This window comes from Ambystoma mexicanum, chromosome 6p (assembly GCF_040938575.1).
Source record: "Ambystoma mexicanum isolate Mex_15411 chromosome 6p, UKY_AmexF1_1, whole genome shotgun sequence".
NCBI classification, from domain to species: Eukaryota; Metazoa; Chordata; class Amphibia; order Caudata; family Ambystomatidae; genus Ambystoma; species Ambystoma mexicanum.
Genome location: NC_090935.1, coordinates 1475228141 through 1475250953, shown reverse-complemented (window position 1 = coordinate 1475250953; position 22813 = coordinate 1475228141). Strand labels below are relative to the sequence as shown.

The 22813-nt window shown below is 45.4% G+C and overlaps 1 protein-coding gene across 1 annotated transcript in view; it reads right to left on the bottom strand.

Annotated features, from left to right (window-relative positions):
• Positions 1-4782: 4782 nt before the first annotated feature.
• The window catches only part of LOC138510558 (serine/threonine-protein kinase MRCK beta-like), a 2015755-nt gene continuing 1997724 nt past the window's right edge, over positions 4783-22813 (bottom strand). Inside the window, exon 25 of the mRNA XM_069626316.1 lies at positions 4783-4913. The gene's annotated coding sequence lies outside the window, so the exon portion shown is untranslated. The remainder of the gene's footprint in view (positions 4914-22813) is intronic.

Genomic DNA, 22813 nt, shown 5'->3' with positions numbered 1-22813 from the left:
GGTTTGTCAGTTGCTGCACAAAGGTTGGTCGTGCTACAAATCCTATAGTGCATGCCATTACTGCACAGACACACTGCATGCCACAGTATCATTAAGTAAACATGTCAACACTCCATTAGGCATTCAATTACATATACTTTATCCCCTCCCGCTTGCAAACTGTTTTCTAACCGATGTTTCTAACACCCATCGGACATATGCGTTTAAACTGCTTCATTTTCAGAAGGGGGTTATTCGCCGATTCGATAGCCCATAATGTTTTAGACACGCATTGTTCACTGTCTTTCCCAATCCTTAGCTGTTTTAGCGGTTGAGTCAACCGCAGCAAATCTACAAGACGTTTAGGGCTCAACACATAACATATATTATGTAGAAAATTATCCACGTAAGAAGTTTGCAAACATTTGTGACCATCCTTTTGGCGATCAGCTATTTTATGTCCTGAGCAGCATCTGTAAAAGTGTTGTTTTAAACACGCCCCGCCACTATGGCCGTAAACCCCTGGGTAGCTTGGGTATCAACGTGGGATAGAGCCGTCATGTCCGTATCGGTCTCCATTAGCGAGATACATTCCTTACACAGGGCCTCATTACGACCCTGGCGGTAAGGGGTTAGCGCCAGCGTTAGCTGCGCCGACCCCTTACCGCCAATCACGAGTTCCCTTTCCGCCATGGCGGATTTTACACCTGCTTCTAGCGGGTGTAAAAAACCATGGCGGTAAGGGAACTTGATGTTAATTACGCCACCGTAATTTACGGTGGCGTAATTAACGCCTTCCCCACTCCCATTATGCCCTATGGGGCAAAAATGGGAATGGGGAAGGGTAAATGGGGATTGGGGACTTACCGCCCCGCCGACCTCGGAATGGGGCGGTAAGTCCGCCAACCACCATGGCGTAAACGTAGTTTACGCCATGGTGGTAAAGTCACGGCCCAGGCGGTAACTTACCGCCTGGGTCGTAATGAGGCCCACAGACTATTATCGTGATCCCGGGTTTTCAATTAGTTTTTAATGCTATCGGTCTCTATTAGAAAAATACAGACCTTGCATAGGTTATTAGCAGAATCCCCCACCCAGGTTTTCAAGTTGATTTGAACAGCCAACACAGTAAATATTGATCGTTTATACTACAGCGTGGTACTCCTCACTCTCACACACAGGGCCCTGTTTTCATCAATTCCCTAGCATGCAGGGTCACTCACTGGCTTCATAGCCTCATCTGACTCAAAACCATAGATTCAAAGTTATTTGGCCTCATTACAAGTTCGGCGTTAACCTTGCCGGTAACATTTTTCCGGCAATTACCCATTCCAGGGTGCCGGAAAATATTCTTCCCCATTCCCATTTGAGCACCATAGGGCTCAATAGAATTGGGGAGGCTGGATGCAGCAGCACCATTCGTGAATGGTGCCGGTGCATCCGACATGGTCTGCTCGCGGGTGCACACCGCCCTCCAAGTCAGACCTGGCGTGCGAAAAGGCACCTGCCTGCAAGCAGACCTCACAGTTTGCTGGTCCAGTAACAACGGTACCGGTAGCTTAACGGCGCCGTTGTTACCAGACCAGCAAACTTGTAATGAGGCCCAATGTCTTCAGAGTTCACAAACCCCTCGGATGGTCACACAGGCACCACGACCAGCTGCTGCTCCAGAACCATATTGTCGTCATCCCAAAACACTTTGCGTTCATAGTCAGCCATAAAGTCCTGTGAATCTTCTATCCCATTATACACCATTAGACAATCATGATATAACTATCGTCTGAATCCCTGGGACTTACAGGGTGTGTTTTTCCCTGGTCGTAACTGTAGCGGTTCATAATCAGTGTTTTCTGGATACCACGCCTGATAGCCCATTGTAAGCTGGCAGAGCGCACGTGTTTCCCAGGCCTAACACAAAATCTATACAGCAGCATTATAATCCCCTCCCCCAGAGCCATCATAGCCTTAGAACTGCCCCAGACCTATTTATAGATTGACCATTTTATATCAAACATTCTTGGGATTCTAAAACTATATAAAATATATATAAAAATATTGGGGTCGTATATACCAACTTTATATAGAAATGATATAAAATGTATATAAAGTTTATATACAAATGATTGGGGTTCAATCAAATTGACATACAAAAGATGTAGGGGGCTTATTATTTTGATATACAATGTATATTACATGTATATCATATTGATATTAAAGGCACGTGGCATGGGAAAGGGGTGGGTCTTGGACCGGAAATGGTGGAGGCGTCCACCTGACAAAAATGTTTTCTGTAAAGGAGGGTACCCCCTTGTACTACTTTAACGTATGCGCTTACTATCACCACAGTTGCATGCAGACTGTAAATTAAACATGAATGTGCACATAATATAGACATTTGAGCACCTGTAAATGCACACACTGTAACTAAATGGTAATAATGGGAACCAAAACGTCCCTTGCAGTACATGTGCAGACATATTCACTCTAAATCAAAACTGCAAGCAGAGATACTGTGTAAACTGAAATGTACAGTTGTTAGGCATAAGGCGAGTGCTTGAGTGCTGCATCACACAAGGCAAGTACGGAAAAGGAACCCTGCAGGCTAAAAGCAAAGGGATTGTAGCAAAGTTTGGCACCCAAATAATAAAGATGGATGTTTCCATCTCCCTTTCAAGCCAGCAATACACAAGCACCTGGTGAGAAGCTGATGTCGTAATTCAAATAAGGTGCATTAACCCTGCAGCTCTTGCCCTTCATTTCTTCTGTCCCACTAGCAGTTTTCCAAATAAAGGTCATTTAATGCTCAACGAACGGAGACCATTTTCTATGAACTCATATTCCTGTCAGAAGTGAAGAAGGATCCATCTGAGCCTCACTCTGCAGTAAAAGCCCAGGTAATCCAGAGAGCTGTTGACATCCGCCCCTGTAGTTACGCAGCAATCCCCATTACGGTTAGAAAACTGCTCATGAGGCCCAATCTCCAGATAAGCAGAGGGAGGTGTTGTGTCCAGGTACGGGCTGCCCCCGCAGGAAATAATTGCACACGGACACAACACACTCCGTCGGGGTTCTGGCACAGCAATGCCTGCTTATGGCACGGGACTGCCCTTTTATTTCCAGGTGCCGTGACGTATCACGTCACGTGCGCCTTAATGAGATACACACAGACTAGAATCCCTTTTTTGCCACTCCAATGGCAATGAAAGCTGCCGCAGTGATGTCTCTGACCGGCAATTGATCACTCCAGTGTAGCACTCGGGCTCCATGAGAACTCAACATGCAGTCTCATGGAAGGGGCACAGTCCTAGGCATCAGCATGCATCACAAGCGCACGGGTGGATGTTGTCTCAAAGTCACCTCTTTTGCTCAGTTTATGCCCACGGAAGGGAGTAGGGAGGTTCTGTGAAGATACCTTTAAAAACGCAGGACCAGAATTCTTCCATTTGAAGTCAGGGGGCATTAGGAGATCAGCAGATGCATGAGGCTTATAATGCGGCCATCTTGTCTGTGTCCTCTAATCGCCGCCTTAATTACTTTGGGCCTCATTATACGGTAGGCGGAGAACCATGGCGCTATATTCCAAGGTTGGCGGGGCGGTAATTCCCCCTTCCACCATTGCCCTTCCCCATTCCCATTTTTTCCCCATAGGGCATAATGGGAATGGGGAAGGCGCTAATTACGGTACCGCAAATTGCGGTACCGTAATTAGCTCCCTGGGTCCCTTTGCGGGTTGGTTTTTAACGCCTGCAAAAAGCAGGCGTTAAATACCCCAACCCGCAAAGGGACCTCGTAGTAAGGCGGTAAGGATTTACCGGTACTGGTAAAATACCGGTAAATACCGTGTAATGAGGCCCATTGAGTTTTATTTCATTCAGTCTGAACTTGCCTACACACAACATACTGTTCTGTGCACGGGCGCTCATTTTCTTTAGCTACTCCTGGTACAATAAGTATCTAAAGCGCCATGCCACTCCTTGAAGGTAGGTCTGCACAAAATCAAATGCCTCTATAAAGCTTATTCAAGAATTCTACATATTCTTGAAAAAGGCCTAAATATCCAGAGGGGGCTAAAAAGCTCACACTCAATATAAGACCTTATTCTTTTATGTTCCGAACACAAGCACGTTTATTTTGTCAAAGTTACAAACTGAACCCAATATTTGGTCCAGTTTAGGAAAATCATATCTAAACGATTATTCAATCTTCAGACACCTAAATCACCAGTCTGTACATACGCTCTAATAAGTCCCTGCGCACAATTGTGGGGCACCTGCTGGATGGCATTCATCCACGAATACTGACGAGTGACTAGTAGCTTGCAACATGAATTTGACATTTTGCACTCTGATATCCAATGATTATAATTCTTTGGCAAGACTCAGATAAACCTCTGATTGCATTTTCATTTTTTAGTCACTGTTCTTCCTCAACTAGCACAGGAAAAATGATGGAAATTACATTCCCTGGCACAATAATTGAAATTGTTATCATTTTGGCTCGCATCTGATTTGCATAGCTGTGGCACAGCAACTGTTTCGGAATTTGTGCTTTAAAATACTCAATTTCCAAAAATGTTTGAAAAAATAATACTTGGGGGGAAAAATATCCCCTATAGGGCAACAGAGGCAAATATGTTTGCCCCGCCGTTCCAAAAGCCTTCTAATGATCATAGGAATCTTTGGTACACTGGCAAACATGTGCAAACTATTGTCATAGATGACAAACTGACTGTGCACTACAGTACTGTCAATACTCAACCCAAGTATACCAGCACAAAGAGTCATTATTAATAAGAATTCACAATTTTAGACATGGCTTAGCATTGCATTTAATTCCACGGAATCCACACATTGCAGAACTTCTCTTGTGATGGGTATTGATTTCTTCCAATATTTGTCATCTTCTTTATTGTTGATTCTACAATGTCAGCCATTCTGCAAATAAATGAGATAGGAGAGGATTAGTCTGTGACCCAAAGCATGTGTCATGCCAGTGAATGAAACGATGACAGTTGGATTTCTTTCAAGCTAAGCACATCGCATCACATCACTAAAACTAGCTGAACTATGTTAAATGTTACAAGTACATTCGGCTGGGCTCTGTGTCAGATTCCATGACGTGTTCCAAACTGTTTTTAGTTTTGAACCCTCATTCTGAGGGTAAGGTGTGTGCATTTGTTTGTGGATACAGCACTTGGCCCTCAAACTGCATTCATCTACCAATCTGGGTGTTGTAGCCTTGGTCTGCCCACATCCAGGTCTAAGGACAGAACATCAATGTTGATTGAATGAATTTAGCGCACAAAGCTAGGCAGTGGGAGAGCCGGGAACCTGTGCCGTGTTGAAAGCAACGAGAGTGAGGCACTGAATCCCTTTTCTACCCCACCTGTCGCGCCAATGTCATCAACATTGTAACAGGTCACCCGCTCCCTCCATCAAGAACCTTGAATAGTAGAAATAAGAACAAATGCCCTGGTGGTCAGTTTGACTCCCACACAAGCCACCTTTGAACAACATAAGAAATTGGCATTGCATCCCTGACTCTCCCAGTGCCTGTCCCAGTCCACACTATATAAAGAAGTAAACCCAGGTTGGTTTGAAGTTCCCACACACCGCATCCACCTAGCCCCAACTGCGGTTTTCCCCATATGTGGCCGAGCCGGTTTGAACTCTGCCCACTCCCCCTCTGCCTTGGGAAATTGATGCATGAACTCCGCTAACCATATATATATATTTATCTAAACATATATTTTGGAAGTTGGTTCTACTGTGCTCGCTCTTGTTTATTTGGTTATATGTCTATTTCATGACTTAACTATGAGTCATGCATGAGCTGTTAGTTATAACCTAAAGACATTCCTTAGTAGAGGAGGAAATAAAATGAACATCTTTGGAGCCTTTCACTGGGGGCTGGTGGGCCCCTGTGCTTAAAATAAGATGCCATACCAAGAGGAGGTATTTCCAACTTTTTATTCTGTAATGTCCAAACTGTAACTGCCTTTTCCCTCCACCCACTCCCTACGTCACTTCGCTTCTTCCCCCTCCTCTATGGGCCATCCTTACCCTAACGAGGTGAACCGCACCTTAACAGAATATTACATCTTCCCCCTTTTCAAAAGGTAACTCTCTGAGTCAATTTCCCTCGGGGAGTCTTGACGGCTTGTATCTCACTTTTGACTTACGTGTGCTCCAGTGTCTGTCAATTCAGTCAGCTTGGTATGAGGTATCTGAAGCTTGACCTCCTTCACTCCTCTCATCACCCACAGGGACATGTTCGGATGTTCCCACCATTGCTCTGAAACGGGATGAGTTCCTACTGATCTCTCTCCCTTCCTGGCTGCTCTCCGTTATCATTAAACCCTTTCGCTGAATGATCATCAACGGTTCAGGACAATAGGGGGATAGTTATTTGCATCTTCGTGTCTGCCGTACTACTACCTGATCACCCATACAAAATCTGGGCTCTTCTTCCTTCCTTCTACAATCTTCATACCTTTTAATCTTGTTCTTCGCACATGTAGCCCTCCAGTGTATATCAGAGTCATTAGGACGTCAACCTTCTTCCAGCTGTGCATGTTGCAACCGGGTCCTGACTAGATGTCCAATTATCAGCTCTGATGAACACTTCCCCGTGGAGCAATGCAGTGTATTTTGGTAGTCCTTCAACCACTGGTGGAGAGAGGAAGGGTACACTATTTTATTGCCTTTTAGCACTATGTGATCCTCTATCCTGGTGAGTTCTTCCCTTACCAGTAGCATACAGGCAATATCCTCCTGGAACCCCAGCATTTCAATCCTTGCCATTTGGTTTGCGTGCTTCTATCTGCCTTTTCCCCATGCACCTTTCTATGATCGAAAAGGCAGTGTCTAATTCTGATTCTCTCCATAGTGTGCTCATATCCCGGCATGCAGGTAAAGACTGGTGTATTATAAAATGAATGTATCGGTCGGCAATGGATGGGCTCACACTCGCAGACCCGGTCGGCTGTCTGGACTGGAAGTTTGCCGATTGTCCTCTTTGGGCCTCGGGCCTCATGATAGCCTTGGCGGTATCCTGGCGGTCATTGCGCCAGGGTAATGCCAACGCTATTAGCGTTACCGCAACTCGGTCTGGCGCAATTTGCACCAGATCCCGAGTTGTGGTATGGCCGTAATTCCCCATTTTCAAAGAGTCCAATATAACTCTATGAGGTTTTACGGCACTATTACTGCCGGCTGTAATTGCGCTGACGGGAATAGCACCGAAAATGGGCGGAAATCTCCAGCTTTCCGGCCAAAATCGGGATTGGGTGGAGCGGTAATGCAGTGGTAAACTCTGCCCAACCCCTGATGAGCCCCTTTGTCTGATCTGTGCATTGTGAAGTGGTAGTCCTGAATTCTCAACTCCCACCACGCAATATGTGGAGGCATTCGATGTCTAAGGCTCCTGTAAATGGTCAAAAGTGCCTGACGGTATGTATATATAGTGAATGGTTTCCCATGGAGAAATAAGTGGAAGTGCTCATTCGCCCATACTTCGGCCAACCCCTCCTTCTCTGCCTCAAATCTGCCTGCTCTATGTCAGAGAAACGGCTGCTGGCATATACAAAATGATGAACTTGTGTTGGGGTGCCTCCAGGTCAAACTGGCCCCTAATCTGACAGGGATAGCACCCACTGTGAGTTTTATGCCTCTGTTCAAGTGGAAGTATACCCTGTCCTGTCCTGATGTTTTGACGGATAGCCACAAATGCTTCTTGACATTCTGGAGACCACTTGAACTCAACCTTCTCCTTCGTGAGGTATCTCAGAGGACCACTAATCATTGCAAAATCCTACAGATAACGGGTACATTAACTTACAAGACCGAGAAAAGACAGGAGGTCAAATACATGTTGTGGGTGTGGAACCTCATTCAACACCATCACCTTCTGTGGGTCAGGTCTCACGCCCTGCTCCAAAAATATGTAGCCAAAAAACATCAGTGTTTTTTCCAAATTCACACTTCTGTTGATTGAGTGTAAGGTGCGCTGCCTTCATAGCCATGCACACCCTGTGTAGTGTGTCATTGTGATGATGTTGGGTCGTGCCACCCACGGAATGTTATCACTGTAGTTAATACAGTGGGCCATGTGCCTGATGACTTGCGCTCCTCCTCTTGAAATATTTCCACCGACAATGACACCCCAAAGATGAGTCGATTGTAGCGAAATAGGTCCAGATGTGTCACAACAATTGCAATATACCTGTATTCTGGTGCCAGCTCCAGGTGATGCTAGATCTTATTCAGATCAAGTTTGCAGAAGGTTGTGCCGCCATTTAATAGATGAATCATGCCTGTGATCTGGGGTGCTTGGGTCCCTCTGGATGGCTTTGTTCGGACACTTCATGTTTACAAATTGCTAGATTACTTTTGCCTTGTCCTTCTTTAGCACTGGGGCTATTGGAGACACCCACAGTGTTGGCCCTTTGGCTGGTTCAATAATGTCTGTTCCAAGAGGTTGTGGAGCACCGCCTCCACCTGATGTTGGATATTCACAGGAATGCCTCTGTAGTGCTGTGCTACAGGCTTCACAGATTCGTCAATGTGTAACAGCACCTGACAGTTTCTCAATTTCCCCAGCCCTATGAACAGAGAGGGAAACGTAGGCTCTATTTTGTTGGTACCTGGCATTTACTTGTGGGCCATTAATTTGTTGATGATATGTACTAGGCCCATGTCAAATGCTACCTTGAAACTCAGTTTACACCCACTGTTTGCAGCAGCCTCCAACACGTCGATCTGTATGTTGTTCACATGTTTTTTGTATCTACATGTGGTTGCAAAGGAACCCTTGAAAGTCAGCGCCATTTACACTCCTGTTGGAACTAACATCAAATGCAATAAAACACTGTTAGTTAAGGATCTTGCTGAAGGAACAGCGGCCCTCATAGACATGTACTGGGTATACGGTCAGCAAGCATACATGCATCTTCCACCATCCTGGCGAGACACCTGTGCATCGACAACATTTCACTCATCTATTCTCGTGGAACCTGAAGCTCATCTAACAATAGCGTCTAAGTCTGTTATAAAGACACAGAATCAAGTTCCGACCCAACCCCTGTGGGCAAAAAAAAGAAGCGTTCACTGAAGATACAGAAGAAAAGATCAAATTATTTGTCTGAAGATTTGTCGAAGTTGCTCAAAGCCATCCCAGAAAATACCACCTGTATACCAAGAAGGAGGGGTTTTTTGTCTTCCATCGGATGCCAGGGGTTCAGGCCGCAGTGAATGCCAAGTGTTTACAGATTGTGGGTTGGGAGATGACCCAGCTGGCAAATGATACAGAACAAGGTCTGAATGCTATTAAGAGGGAATTGTGGGTGCTCCGGTTGATAACCCTCCAAAACCAGTATGTTCTGGACCTTCTGACGACGATGGAAGGGGCTATGTGCAAAAAGCGTGGACTGCCATGTTGCATGTATGTGTCCCCAAATGATGCGGAAAATGGGTCCCTGTCAAATACTATAGGGGCCTTACACAAATTGAAGACAGACATGGAAAGTGAAGCAGGGGTGCAGGCCAAAGATTGGTTTGACAGAATGTTCTCATGGGCACCTACATGGCTCGGAGCAGTGATGAAGATATTGGTCTCCATCATGGTACTTCTGCTGGTGATGTTCTGTATGTGCCAGATGCTGTGCAAAGAAAATCCCAAATAGTGCAATGATGATGGTCACAATCGGGGTAGGAATGGCTCTTTCTGTTACAACAGAAGGGCAGGTTCAGGCGGAGGACCCAAATTAGCCATGGATGGTCCGAATTGAAAGGCCCATACATCACCTGGGGACAATGACCATACCCAGAGATTTATACGGAGCACTGGGTTGACTTAGCAGGTGATGGGTGTTGTATTTACCTTGCATGTACTCCAGAGAAGTACGCCCAAGATGGAGAAAGCTTGTGCCACGTATGTAGAGTGTGGGTCCATAAAGATGACACAGACAGGAGAGAGAAGGAGAGATTAGTTAATGGAGGATTAATTTAAGGGGGGAATGTTGGGATTCACGTTCAGATTCCAGCCACTCCTGAAAGATTTAGACTGCAAAAAATATACTAATGCACGGGAAACAAACATGAGCCGGTACAGGGGCTGGGGGGAGTCCTGTTGGCATAGGCATGTATGGCAAGGTTGTATTGATTGCAGGAAATTAGGTAGGTTTAAGGTAAACTTAAAAGAGCCCTATAGAGTGTTAGATATACTGTGTGTGTGTGTACACCATACATGGTATAAGTCCCCGCTCAATGACGCGAAATGTGTAAGTGTCACCACATATGAAGTTAGGCCTGGGTCCTCGCAGGCCATGTTGAGAACACAGAACAATGAGCTCTTGTGCTTGAATATTTCACCCTCGCCCCAGGTGAGGTAGGGAACACATACACACACACACACACAAATGTATCCTGTTAGACCTTTGCAAAATTAGAAAGGAATGTAAACAACCTAATACAAGTAGGGCTGCGGCCTGTAGTGAAGGACAAACCCATCGGAGCCAGGTCAGAGGTCTTGAGCTGCCAAAACACAAGTTGACATTTAGGACACCAGCACCCCCAGGATAATGGCCGTCCTATTTGTACTATCAGATGCCCGTGAGCAAATCTCCTAGATCCTTCACAAATTAGACAGATTAGTGGTACCTGCAGAAGAACCAGGCCGAACCTCCTACCGCCCTGGAAGGAGTAGCTGAAGGTCGGAACAGAGGACATTGGGACCGTGATTTTTACCAGGGAGACCAAAGGGTGATGCCAACACATACAATATTGCAACGGGGTGGATGGTGGGGGCGCCTGTGTGTTTGGAATGATAAAAGAGTTGCTTTATTTGCAAAGACCAGACTGACTTCAAAGTTATCCACTGAGCTCATGTTGATGGCCAGGTGTACATCACGTGCTTAGGCCACAGGGTAGGGTAGCGATTTCAGTAACTTAACAAATCACCTAACAGCAACCCAATATCAAGAGATCGAAACTCACGTGTGAAGAAGTTGGCGGCGAAGAGGATGTGGCCAATGAACTGGGGTTCATATGTAGTCAGTAGTATGCATACATGTGGAAACAATGAGGGTGGGGGATGAACACTGTATATCATGTGCGTCACAGATCACCATATTCACAGTTATAATGTGCTGTTTGCTTTGAAGAAGAGAGAGAGAGCTCCGTGGCAGAGGACTTATAATACCCTGTCGCCATTTCCTTTTTGTATACAAATGAAGCTCCTGTTCTTACAAAAGGGTGCACCGAGCCCTCTTCCTTAGAGGATTGCTATTTATCTGCCTGGTTGTTGGCGGTTTACCTTATAGACTTAAGAAGGGTGATGACAACCTATCTGGTAAAATGAGAGATTGTCTGCTCTAATTAAAATTTTCGATGGACCTGCTTTTTCTAAAGCTCAATCCTGATCAAACGAAAATATTAATTGTGAATGAGAAACCCAATAAATGGACCCCTCTATGTTGGCCAAATATATTTGGGCAAGGCCCTGAGCCAAAAAAGGGAGTAAAAAAAGTAGGTATCATTTTGGATAATAAGCTAACATTGAACAGTCAAATTGCTTCACTCTCAAAAGCCTGCTTTCTTCTTATCAGGGAATTAAAACACCTCTCTACTTATCTTTCTTAAATCAGGTTTATGAAACCACTGGTCTCCTCTTGCTTTAGATTTCAATGACAGTATTGATTTGGGACTTTCTAAATCTCAATTTGTTTGACTGTCTGCAGTGAATACAAAATGCTACGGCCAGAACTCTACTGAAACTTTAAAAGCATGACCATATCACTTCGGCACTGCACTCCCTACATTGGCTCCTTATAAACAAACAAATTACATTCAATAGCATGTGCTTGGTTTTTAAAAGTCTCAAAAATCCTACCTAGAATCCCCTTTCTAACAAACTTAGATTACATACATCAACGCGGTCTTTAAGATCTAATGAGGACAGAAACCTCATTATACATGGTTATCAGAAAGAAAGGCATAGGCACTGTTCTTTTGCATTTCAGAGGGCAAACATGTCGCACACCTTACCATTGCCACTTCTTTCTGCTGGGAGAACCTCATTTTTCAATCTGACTTATGCCAATGCTGCTCCTGATTCCTACAACTCATCCAGTCGACAGTGCCATGGTACCGTTGGGTGACCTCTGCCCTTTATAAACACCACGTAACATAAGTTACATAACATAAGGGGTGGTATTTTGGAATGCCCAACATTACGTTTGAGGAAGAATATCACCAGCTATAGGAAACATCCCGGGGTCAATACTATATGAATTAAAGTTCACCCTGGAGAATTGGTTCGTATTCTGACACTAGAAGTCAAAATCTATCTAGTCTAGTCTGAAGCAGTTCCTCAACTCCCCCTGAATAGTTTGCTGCACCGTATTGGGCAGCTATATCAGACTTTGCTTAATTCAGAAATTCAGGCAGGCAAAGGTTTCCAGCAGGATCAGAAGTAGTAAACCAACCTGATGAACACCATCCCACGTAAACCTATGTCGCTGCAACTGAAGCAAGACCCCGTAGGGCATGTAGGAACTCCTCGGGTGGGATTTGAAACCCAATGATGCCCGAAACAAAAAATCTCAGCCGCCACCTCATAGAAAAGAGGCCCTCACCAGATACAGCTTTGAGAAAGTGGGGAAAATGACAAGGTTATGCCGGTGGCTACAGCCTTGGGGACAAACAATAGCATTATTGTGCACCAGGGGAGGCTGATCTGAAACAGAATGACTGGTGAATAACCATAGAAGCTCTAGAACGTGAGGACAAACTTGGCGTGAAAACACTTGTTGGGACAAGGACAGCAGCGTCAGCGTTATTATGTTTCTAGGCATCTCAAAGGATGACCAGTGGCAACCCTCCTTAATTGCAGAAGCAGGAAAAAAGTATTTTGCTCAGACCTTGTCTACCCAACAGGTTTGTCGCAGTGCCTTGTATGCATGGGGATAGAGCGATCTACCCCAAAGCACACTTACAATTGAAACTTGATGACAAGTTTTTCCAGGATGAAGTTGCAGTTAACCCTCAGATTCTCTGATAAAGTCATCCTTGGCATAGGTTTAAAAAACTTTTACACTTGATCCAGAATTAGTCAAGAGCAAACCTTGTGTAAGCAGGTCGTAGCAGGAAGAGCAGGAGCACTAGAAAAAGGAGATGGATGATTACCCTGAATGATCCAAGGGAAGTTGGAGGGGCGGTTACCATCAGAAGAACTACACAAAAGTGTCACAAATAAAACTAAGAACAGGCTCCGAAAGAAGGGGGCAGACATCTGATGAAGTTCTCTCTTTATGCTTAAAGGTGGACAGTGGGGTTGTCAAGGAGGCCAGCTGCTGCCACAAGCCATGTGATGCTGGGGCAGCATGTGTAGAAACACCTGGCTAACTCACCGTGCCCCCTGTGGGATGCAGGGGATTGCCCCATGGTGCCCTTACACAGTACTGACCCTTTATGATAGGAGGACACTTACTGTGGAGATTTGATACAGCCTTTGTTGTGGTGGAAAATACTGCTAGACCCCGCTAATCCTAGCAAAACTATTACCCCAACACTTAGAATAGGGAAGATTATAGTACAGATGGAATGCACAAAATACAAACAGGAGTGGTATCCTCTCTGCCTGTGTACAAGGCACCCTGGTTGCAGGGAAAGTGACTTGCAGTTGAAGGGGAGAGCCAAAGAGAAATTTTGAGACTGCAGTATGGCCGTATGGGAGCACAGGAGCAAGAAATATAGAAAACCACCATGGAGCCCAGTATGTTAACGCAAACACAAGTGGAACTCTTGTCCCGTCACCTTCAGCAGAGAATACTGTAGTTCTAAAACATAGTTAACCAATCTCCCAGTAAAAAACACACAGGTAAAATGCACACAGACATGACAGCCCTAATTATCATGCCAGCCAGGGACTATAAGGGACTCAGGAATGTTAGCATGTGTACATGCCGAAGGAGCCAGAGGCATTGGTGGAGAGTTTTGGAGAGAGGAGCAAGAGCAGGATGCAGGAATTTGGAGAATCAGGACGAGCGGTAGGAGAAGATTGGAGGAAGGTGTCAAGAGGAAGGAGGAGAAAGAGAACATCAGGCGTAGGTGGGAGGAACGTATCAGAAGGAAGCCGAATATCAGGTAGAGATTGGAGGAAGTTGTCAGTTGGAGAGGGGAAGATGAAGTGAAGAGTTTGGATGAGAAGAGGAGAAATTAACATTAGAAGGAAACTGGAGAAATACTAGAAAGAGGGAGAGAAGGTGAACATCAGGTTGTGTTTTGTATTTGTATTTATTTGAAGTACAGGGATGTCAATTTTGTACAGAAATAACTTAAAATAATACATTTACAGATTGCAGAAGCATTCCCACGAAGGGTGTCTGTACAATAGAATAAAAAGTATTGAGCCAATTTAGGATGGTGTAAAAATATTAGGGCATATTCCAAGGGCAGAACAAAACAAAAAGAAACAAAATAAATATAAGAAAACAGGTGACTTACAAAGGTAACATTCACCTAAGGGGGAAAGTGATTCAAATGAAAGAGGAGTGATAATTAAACATACAAAATTACATTAGGCGTCACTGAAGGCAGTAGTGGGGCTTTGTAGGAAGGATAGGGGCAAGGGCAGAGGTATCTCCCTCTTTAGCAATTAAGTGAAGTTTAAGCTGAGCACTGACGGGATCCACACTTGGGTTGACTTGGATTGTTATGGGCAGTGGGTTCCAGTGGAGCAGACCAAGAAGGAAGGAGTGACGAAAGAGAGAGGAGGCTATGGGACAGTAAACTTGAGTGCAGAGGACTGGAAGGAACGAGAAAATGAGTAAATGGAGATACAATCAGCCAGGTATAGGGGAGTGAGACGATTGATAGCTTTGCCGACTAAGAGAAGTAACTTGAAACGAGAGCAGTTGTGCATGGAGACCCAGCCAACATGTTGGCTGTAGGTAGAGGATCTGGGTAGGTTGTAGAGAGTATGGATAGCAAAGATGAGGACTTTGTCTAGGGCAGGGATCGTCAAACCTTTTTTGGCCTGGGCCCCCCTGAGCTAAATTTGGGCAGGCTGGGCCCTGCAAAAATGCCAAATGGACAGTATGTAGAAATGGCTAAGAACTATTGTGCTCCGCCACCGCACCCTACTACCAATATAGTCCCTGGGCTCCCCCACCTGCTCCCATCACAGTCGCTGGGCTCCCTCATCCCACTCCTACCCAGTCCCTGGGCTCTCCCCACCCCATCACAGACCCTGGGCTCTCCCCATTCTGCTCCCACCACTATCCCAGTGCTCCCGCCCATCCTGCTCCCACCACAGTCACTAGGCTCCCCCCACCCTTTTCCCAACACAGTCCAAGGGCCAGTGGCAGCTGGTGAATTTTTTAAGTGGAGGGGCATACATATTTCTTACAAAAATGCCATAGCGACCGAGCGCAGCGAAAGAGCCCGAACCAATCAATGGGGCTTTGTGTGGGGTTTTCTGCCCGTGAAATCTTTTTAAATTATGGGTTCAAATTTTGCATTTCAAAGCATACTTTAAAAAAAAAAATGGTATGAAGCCAAACAGTTTGCAATTGGTGCTGGGGGGCCAAGGGGGAGAGCATGGTGTTTTTGGACAGGACATTTTTGATAGATAATCCAGTAAAAGAAATACCAACCCTGTCCCCTGGGCTCCACAGCGCCTCAGACGGAGAGCTGATTTTGGCAAGTGGGTAAGGGGATTATGCAACAAGGGTGTTCATTCATACGAGCACCCATCACCATACACTTACTCATAACACAAGCATACACGCATCCATACATACATTTAAATAAAGAATAAATGAACATATACGTACCTTCTTCAGGGGCCTGCGCATGGGTGCTGAAATTCCCCACTCCAGGTTGCTCTGTCCGTATGTGAGAGGAGGCGCAGGAGCTTCCCCTCACACATACAAAATGCAGTGCCCCAGTCAGCATTTCCAATGAGCTATGCAAGACTGGTGAAGCAAAATGCCCCCAGCCTTGCATGGCTCAATAAGCATTTCCGGCTGGGGAACTGAACTGTCAAAGAGAAACAGTGTTTCCCTTTGACAGTTCAGCCAGCCCAGGAGCACTCCATCAGCTGGAAAAAGCAGTTGAGGCAGTGCTCAGTGTTTCACTAGGCTGGCTCCTCGGCTTCCCCAAAATGCTATTGTAGGACAGTCAAAATGGGCCACTTTTTTGGCCAAAGTGGGCCAGTTTGATGTGTTACTTCACTATGCAGCTAGTAGCTTTGACCATTGTTGCTGAATAAATATTCTTTAAATATCACAAGGTGCTTACATTTTAACAAAAACCACCCCCTTTGGTACTATTCAAAGTCTGTGACTAATGGAATGAATATCCATTTGCAACTGTGGGCCACTTTTTCATTGGTGCTTGAGACAGTTTTATGGTCCAGTCCGACCATGTCAGCCGCCCCTGACCATATCCTCCAATCTAAAATAAATAATAAATAATATATATATATTTTTTAACTTTTCATGCTGGGCTTTCCCCCCACCCCCTCCTGGGATCCGGCCGCATCCCCATGGGGGAGGGCGCCCCACAGTTTGAAGGCCTCTGGTCTAGATGGAGGAGTAGAGAGAAAGGCCAATAAGTAGGCACGAGAGATAGTCCAATTTGCTGAACACAAGAGTGGAGATTACAGTTTTTGTAGAGTGGTTAGTAAGAAAAGGATACGTTTTCCTAATGTTGAAGAGATTAATATGAGCATCAGAGGACATGGCAGTGATCAAATAGGATCCCAGAATTGCAACCCTATTGTGAGGGAGCAAGAAGGTCAGGCGGAAAGTAGATAGGAAAATCGAGGGTAGGGTTGGCATTGGAAGCTGGGAGCAAGATGACTTCTGTTTTTGAAGAGTTCAGCATTAGGCAGAAGAGAGCTATCCAGTGATGAATTACAGTGAGACAGTTCATAATCTGTTCCAAGATAGCAGTGATGAAGGAGGGAAAGGATAAACGTATTTTAGTGTCATCAGCGAAAGGGTGATAGTGAAAGCCAAAGGATGAGATGAGTCATTCTAGGGCAGGGGTATAGAGGGTGAAGAGCGAGTTCTGAGGACTACTCCTTCGGGGACACCGACATTGAAATGGGTGGTTTCAGGGGTTTGAGAGTTCCAAGAGATTGTAAAGGATCGACCTTCCAGGTAGAAGTTCATCCAGGCAAGAGCAGATTTGTGCAACCCAAGGTCCTGGAGAGCGAGGAGGGAAGAGCAGTGGTTGACAGTGTCAGAAAGTGGCAGAAAGGTCCATAAGGGTGAGTACATAAGAAAGTTTGGTGGAGTTGTGAGCATTAGAAAGTTGGAGACATGCAGGAGTATAGTCTCGGTGGAGTGTTTCCTATGGAAGCTAGATTCAAGAGGATAGCCAAGCCCATTATCCTCAAGCTACTTATTGATCCAGTCGAAGATCACCTGCCCAAGGACTTTTGATTGCTGGGGAAGGAGCGAAAATGGGGAGTAGTTTGCTGGGACGTTTGGGTCAGCAGAGGGTTTCTTCAATAGGGGTAGACAGTTGCAGATTTGAAGGAGGCAAGGACGATTCCAGCAGAGAGAGAAGGGTTAAAGAGCTCAAACAGATAGGCACAAGTGATTTAAAAGTCCAGGACCATTTTAGGAGCCAAAGGTACAATAGGAGTGCAAGATAGGTTGGAATTGCAAAGGAAAGATACTAATTCAATAGGAGAGGTAGGGGAGAAGTAGTTTAGCATAGAAGAAGTAGGGGGAGAGGTGTGGACAAAAGGAGGGTTGAGGAGAGAAAGAGGAAGGCTTTGAGAGTGTCATGTATTTTACAGATTTTTCCGGAAAAATAGTGAGCAAAGTCATTAGCAGAAAGGGAGGCGCTGATTGATATTGGATTGGGAGGTGTGAGCAAAGATTGGATTAAAATAAAAATGTGCAGGGGGATTGCGAAGGGAGATTAGGTTTGGGAAGTAGGAGGATTTTGCAGAGTCAGGGCAGAGGTTAGGGCAGCAAATGAATTTTTGTAGACGAGGAGTAGGGAAAGTGCCTTTATTTTGTGCCAGTGTCATAGGTCACAAAGCATGTCTGTTTTGAGGGTCTGAATTTCAGCAGTGATCCAAGGCTGAGGATGGGGACAGGCAGGTGTGAATGTGTGAGCAGGATAGTGTTGGTCAAATGGAGTCATACATGAATAGTGAAAATCAGAGCGAACACAGTCAATTGAAGAGGCATGAACAGGGCAAAGAGACAGAAGAGAGGTACTCTCTTTATCAAGGTAAGGGGTAAGAGAGTCCTGTTTGAATGTCCTCTTACTCATTAGAGAGGGGAGATGATCGAGATGTTAAAATGAACAATGGAGTGATCAGAGGAAGAGGGGTCAATGGATGGCTAAGAGGAGGAGAGTGATGGAGAGAGATAGACAAGGTCAAGCGAGTTAATGTCAGAGTAGGTAGGTTGGTCGTGGAAGCAGTAGAGGAGGTAGTCAGATAGGGGGGATGTAAGTTCAAGGCAGTTACCTGCAGAGGGCTTGCAAAGGTTATAGTCCCCCACCATGACAATGGGGATATCGGAAGGAAGTGACTCAAGGAGAAGCATCAGATCAGGGAAGGAGTTGGGAGGATGAGGGTGTTGAAAGAGAGTCAGAACAGTGAGAGCTGTAAGAGGAAGGAGTTGAATTGTGGCATATTCAAAAGAGGAAGAGTCGATGTCAGAGTGGGGAGAGTGGCAGGTTGGAGGGCCTTAATGATAAGGAAGCCCACACCACAGCTCTTCCCAACAGATCTAGGATAGTGGGAGAAGGTAGCAGAATTAATGTTCAGGGCTGATAGTGTAGCAGAGTCATGTGGGTAGATCCAGGTTTGTGTGATAGCAATAAGTGAAATCTGAGGGTGTAAGAGTCAAAGTCGTCAGTGATGTAGAAAGACTTGTTGCAGAGGGATTATGCATTCCAAGGGCAAGTGAAAGAGTGACAGGAGGTCGGGGATAGGAGCAGATATTTTGATGTATGTGAGGAGGATAGATGATGCTGTTGATCCTGGGAGCACAGGAACTTATCATTTGAGTTATTCATGTGTAAAGGGGATGGAGAAGGGGGAAGATGGGGAGTCTGGAGACTGATGCAGAAGTTACTCCAAGTTGAGGCTGAAGGCTATGAGAGAATGGGAGTAGATAGAGAAACGGGGCAAAATAAAGATGCATTAAGGAGGGTAGAAGAAATAGGGAAGTGAAGACCATGAAGAAAGAGTACAGCCCAAGAGGAGGGAGGAAAGGTGTGTGATCAGAAAGGGAAGGGGTGGATGGCTGGCCGAGATGAACCAGATGTAAGTTCTGAGTTGGGCTAGAGTGAGAATAGGTAACTAAATGACAGTTAACAGACTGAGAAAAGCAATGTTCCTTATTCCTGTGAGGTAAAATAAGTGAATTGAAAGTCAATGGGTGGGTGGATCCCTATGCGTGGAAGCAGAAGTCAGGTAAAGGGTGAGCAGGGTGAAGTCCTGTCTTGAACAGGTCCCAACAGGCTCAAACAGTGAGTTGACCATTGATGCTGCTGGGCCTTATCTCCAGACACTCGGGCTGGATCCCCAAAAGGAGACTGAATATGGGAGGCAGTGTGCCATATGTCCCTCTGGGAAGCAGTCACAGTGTTCCAAATGGCTCCCACACTTGCAGGTAGAATCTTGGGGCTTTAAGCTCCCGGGACGTTCGTATTGTAGTCAGGGCCCTCAGATGGTACACAGGGTCCTCTGGCAAAGCAGGATGTGACCAAGGAATAAAAACAAAAAAAGTTTTCTTTTATCGAAATATGAACCACCAGACTGTCACATGTCCCTCTGGGAGCCAGCCAGAGTTCTGCAGATGACTTCCACACTTGCAACCAGAGTCCTGGGTGTTGTGGGCCCAGGGAGCTGTGTTTAGTAAGCAGGACCCTCAGATTGTGTACATGGTCCTCTGGAAAAGCAGGATGTGTCCAATGAACAGAAAAACCTTTATTGAAAAATGAACCTCCAAATAGTCACAAGTTCCACTAGGAGCCAGTCACAGTGTTCCATATGGCTTCCGCAGTTACAGGCAGAGTCCTGGATGTTGTTGGCCCAGAGAGCTTTGTTATATCAGAGGCATATGATATTGGAGGAGAGAGAGACTGGGGAATTAGTGGATGTGGAACACTGAAAGCAGCAATAGATAGTAAAGGGAAGATGCCAAAATATGCCATCTTGTTCTAGTTATGCTCCAAAGGGTGTCAGGAAATGTGCAGAGATCAAAGGAATGCCTAGGCAAAAAGACAGTTGGACTCAGGTTACAAAAAAACAGTGTTGACTCCCTACACAAAATGAGCAGGTATCAATTCAATTGCTTTCATGGAACTCTAGGGGTCATGGGTCCTTTATTAACAACCCCCAGACATTGAACATGATCAGGAATGTTGATTGGTTTTGCCTTCAGGAGAACTGGTTAAGTTCAACTTTTGAGTTAGATGGGTTTAATGTATTTTTTCCGCTATCCCCCAATCCACTAAAGGGTAGACCCAAAGTGGGACTGTGGGCCTCATTACGAGTGCGTCAGTAAGGGGTTAACGGCGCCGGTAAGGATGCTGGTGCCGTTAACCCCTTACTGCCGCATTCCGGGGTCCCTTAGCGGGTCTCACTAAGGCGGGCTGGTAAAACCAGCCGTCCTTAGCGGGAGCCGCTAAGGGACCAGGGAGCTAACGGGCCTGCTATTTGCGGGCCCGTTATTAGTTCCCTCCCCATTCCCATTGAGCCCTATGGGGGCTAGAATGGGAATGGGGAAGGGTATTTTGAATGGGGACTTACCGGGTCCTTCAAGGTTGGAATGACCCGGTAAGTCCCCATTCAAAGAACCCGGACCCGGACACTACTTTGGAGGCAGCCATGGTGCTATTAGCACCATGGCTACCTCCAAACTCGTAATGAGGCCAATCTATTGGAATCAAAGGTGCATTCAATGCCCTGGAGTTTCACATTCGTAGAGTGCATAGAACCTTTTTGGCTGTTCACATTAAGGCTTATGGTTTGGAAGTGGATACCCTCCTTTTGGCAACTCTGTATGTCCCCCCTGAGGGCGCTTTAACAACTGAAGCACTTTTTCCGAGGGGTCTTATTATTTTAATGGGGTCTTTAATGTAAATTGCACCTTAAAATACCAAAACAAGGTATTGTAAAGGGCTCAAAAAGCATCAGGGCCATGGATTGGCAGGGGGCCATGGCCAAGTTCAAAGTTCACCCTCTAACACTAAGGGAGAAAGCAAATATGTCACCTTGTCTAACGGCCGCTACAGTAGCTGTATAGATTTTATATTCACAAGCTTTAATTGCGAGACTCTCACCCCGGTGCTCGATTTTCAACCTACGATGGCAAGTGATCACTCCATGCTTTTGATGACCTGTAAACATGTTCCAACAAAACCTAGACACACTGTACTACTATGACCCATCAGTGAATCTCCAGGGGAACAGATTGTGGTGGACCGTTGGCACAACAGGAACATTTATCACTTTACTATCAAATTGTGGACTCCAGTAGGAGGAAATCATCTTTTATTGTCAGGGAGAATTGGGGAAGCTCAAAGCATTATGGGGGCCTACGGACCCTAGGTCTCATTTAAAAGGGAACAATCTCGCTAAAGTAAGCCACCACTATGATGCAGGTAAAGCCTGTAGGAAGAGGGAACTAAATGCATCTATCCGTCGAACGAGGAGATCTGACCTACTATCGGAGAGGGAGAAATCCCAAAGAATTACAACATTGCAAACAAGATATAAGAACTGGTTAAAGGGGCATAGATTATCTGCTAATGACGCAGGTTGGAAATCCATAAATCGGCTGATACGGATCAACTACTCTAAGACATTCTGGCACCGATAAGGCAGCTGTGGAGCCAGTGGCTTAGCTAAAGAGATTATGGGCATCCCTGAGACCCAATGGGGGTTATTTATAGGTCAGGTGTTTGGCAGAGAGGAATTTGTGGACCCGGGGCAGGAAGTGAGGTCCATGCACAATACATTGGTCAGTAGATATATAAGGGAAACAGATTTGGTCAATAGTATAAATAAAGTAAAGGGTTTAAGCACCACATGCCCATATGGCATATGCAATTTGGTACTTCATTCTGGGTTACTCTTCTCCATCAATTATTTGATACGATCTGCAAAACAGGATGCATACCAACTGCCTGGAAGGTGTCCATCCTTATTCCAGTTTTCAACAGGTGCTTACTTACTCAACCCCCTAACTATTGTCTACTGGCGATGTTAGATTGCAGCACCAAGTTATTTGCCAACTTATTACTGGAGCTGCTGACAGAATGGGTGATCCAGAAAGGTTTGTTAAAATGTCAACAGACGGGCTTTCGGAAGGGCTGGGCAACTACGCACTCAATGTGAACTCTCCTCACCCTTATCTCAGACTCCCATAGTTATCCAGGAAAGGCATTATACCTTTGTTTTGTTGACTACACTGCATCTTTTCACAGTGTCATCAGGTCAAAACTATGGGAAATGTTGACCTGTTGGGATATTGGCCCCTCACTTCTCTACTTTATAAAGGCTCTATATAGTGACACCAAGGTCAGAGTAAGGATGTCTTAAGAAGAGGACCCAATAGGTTTATACGCTATGACCAGAGGACTGAAGCAGGGTTGTCCACTGGCCCAGCTACCTTTTAATTTGTACATATAAGAACTACCATTAGCCCTGTGATCAGTCAACAATTATCCCCCACATTATGGGTTGAGGCTAAAATCATAGCCTATTAGGTCTCAATAGTTCTGACTATACTATATGCATTAGAAGTGTTTCCTAGCAACCAACGTGCATGACTGCCAAAACTGATGGT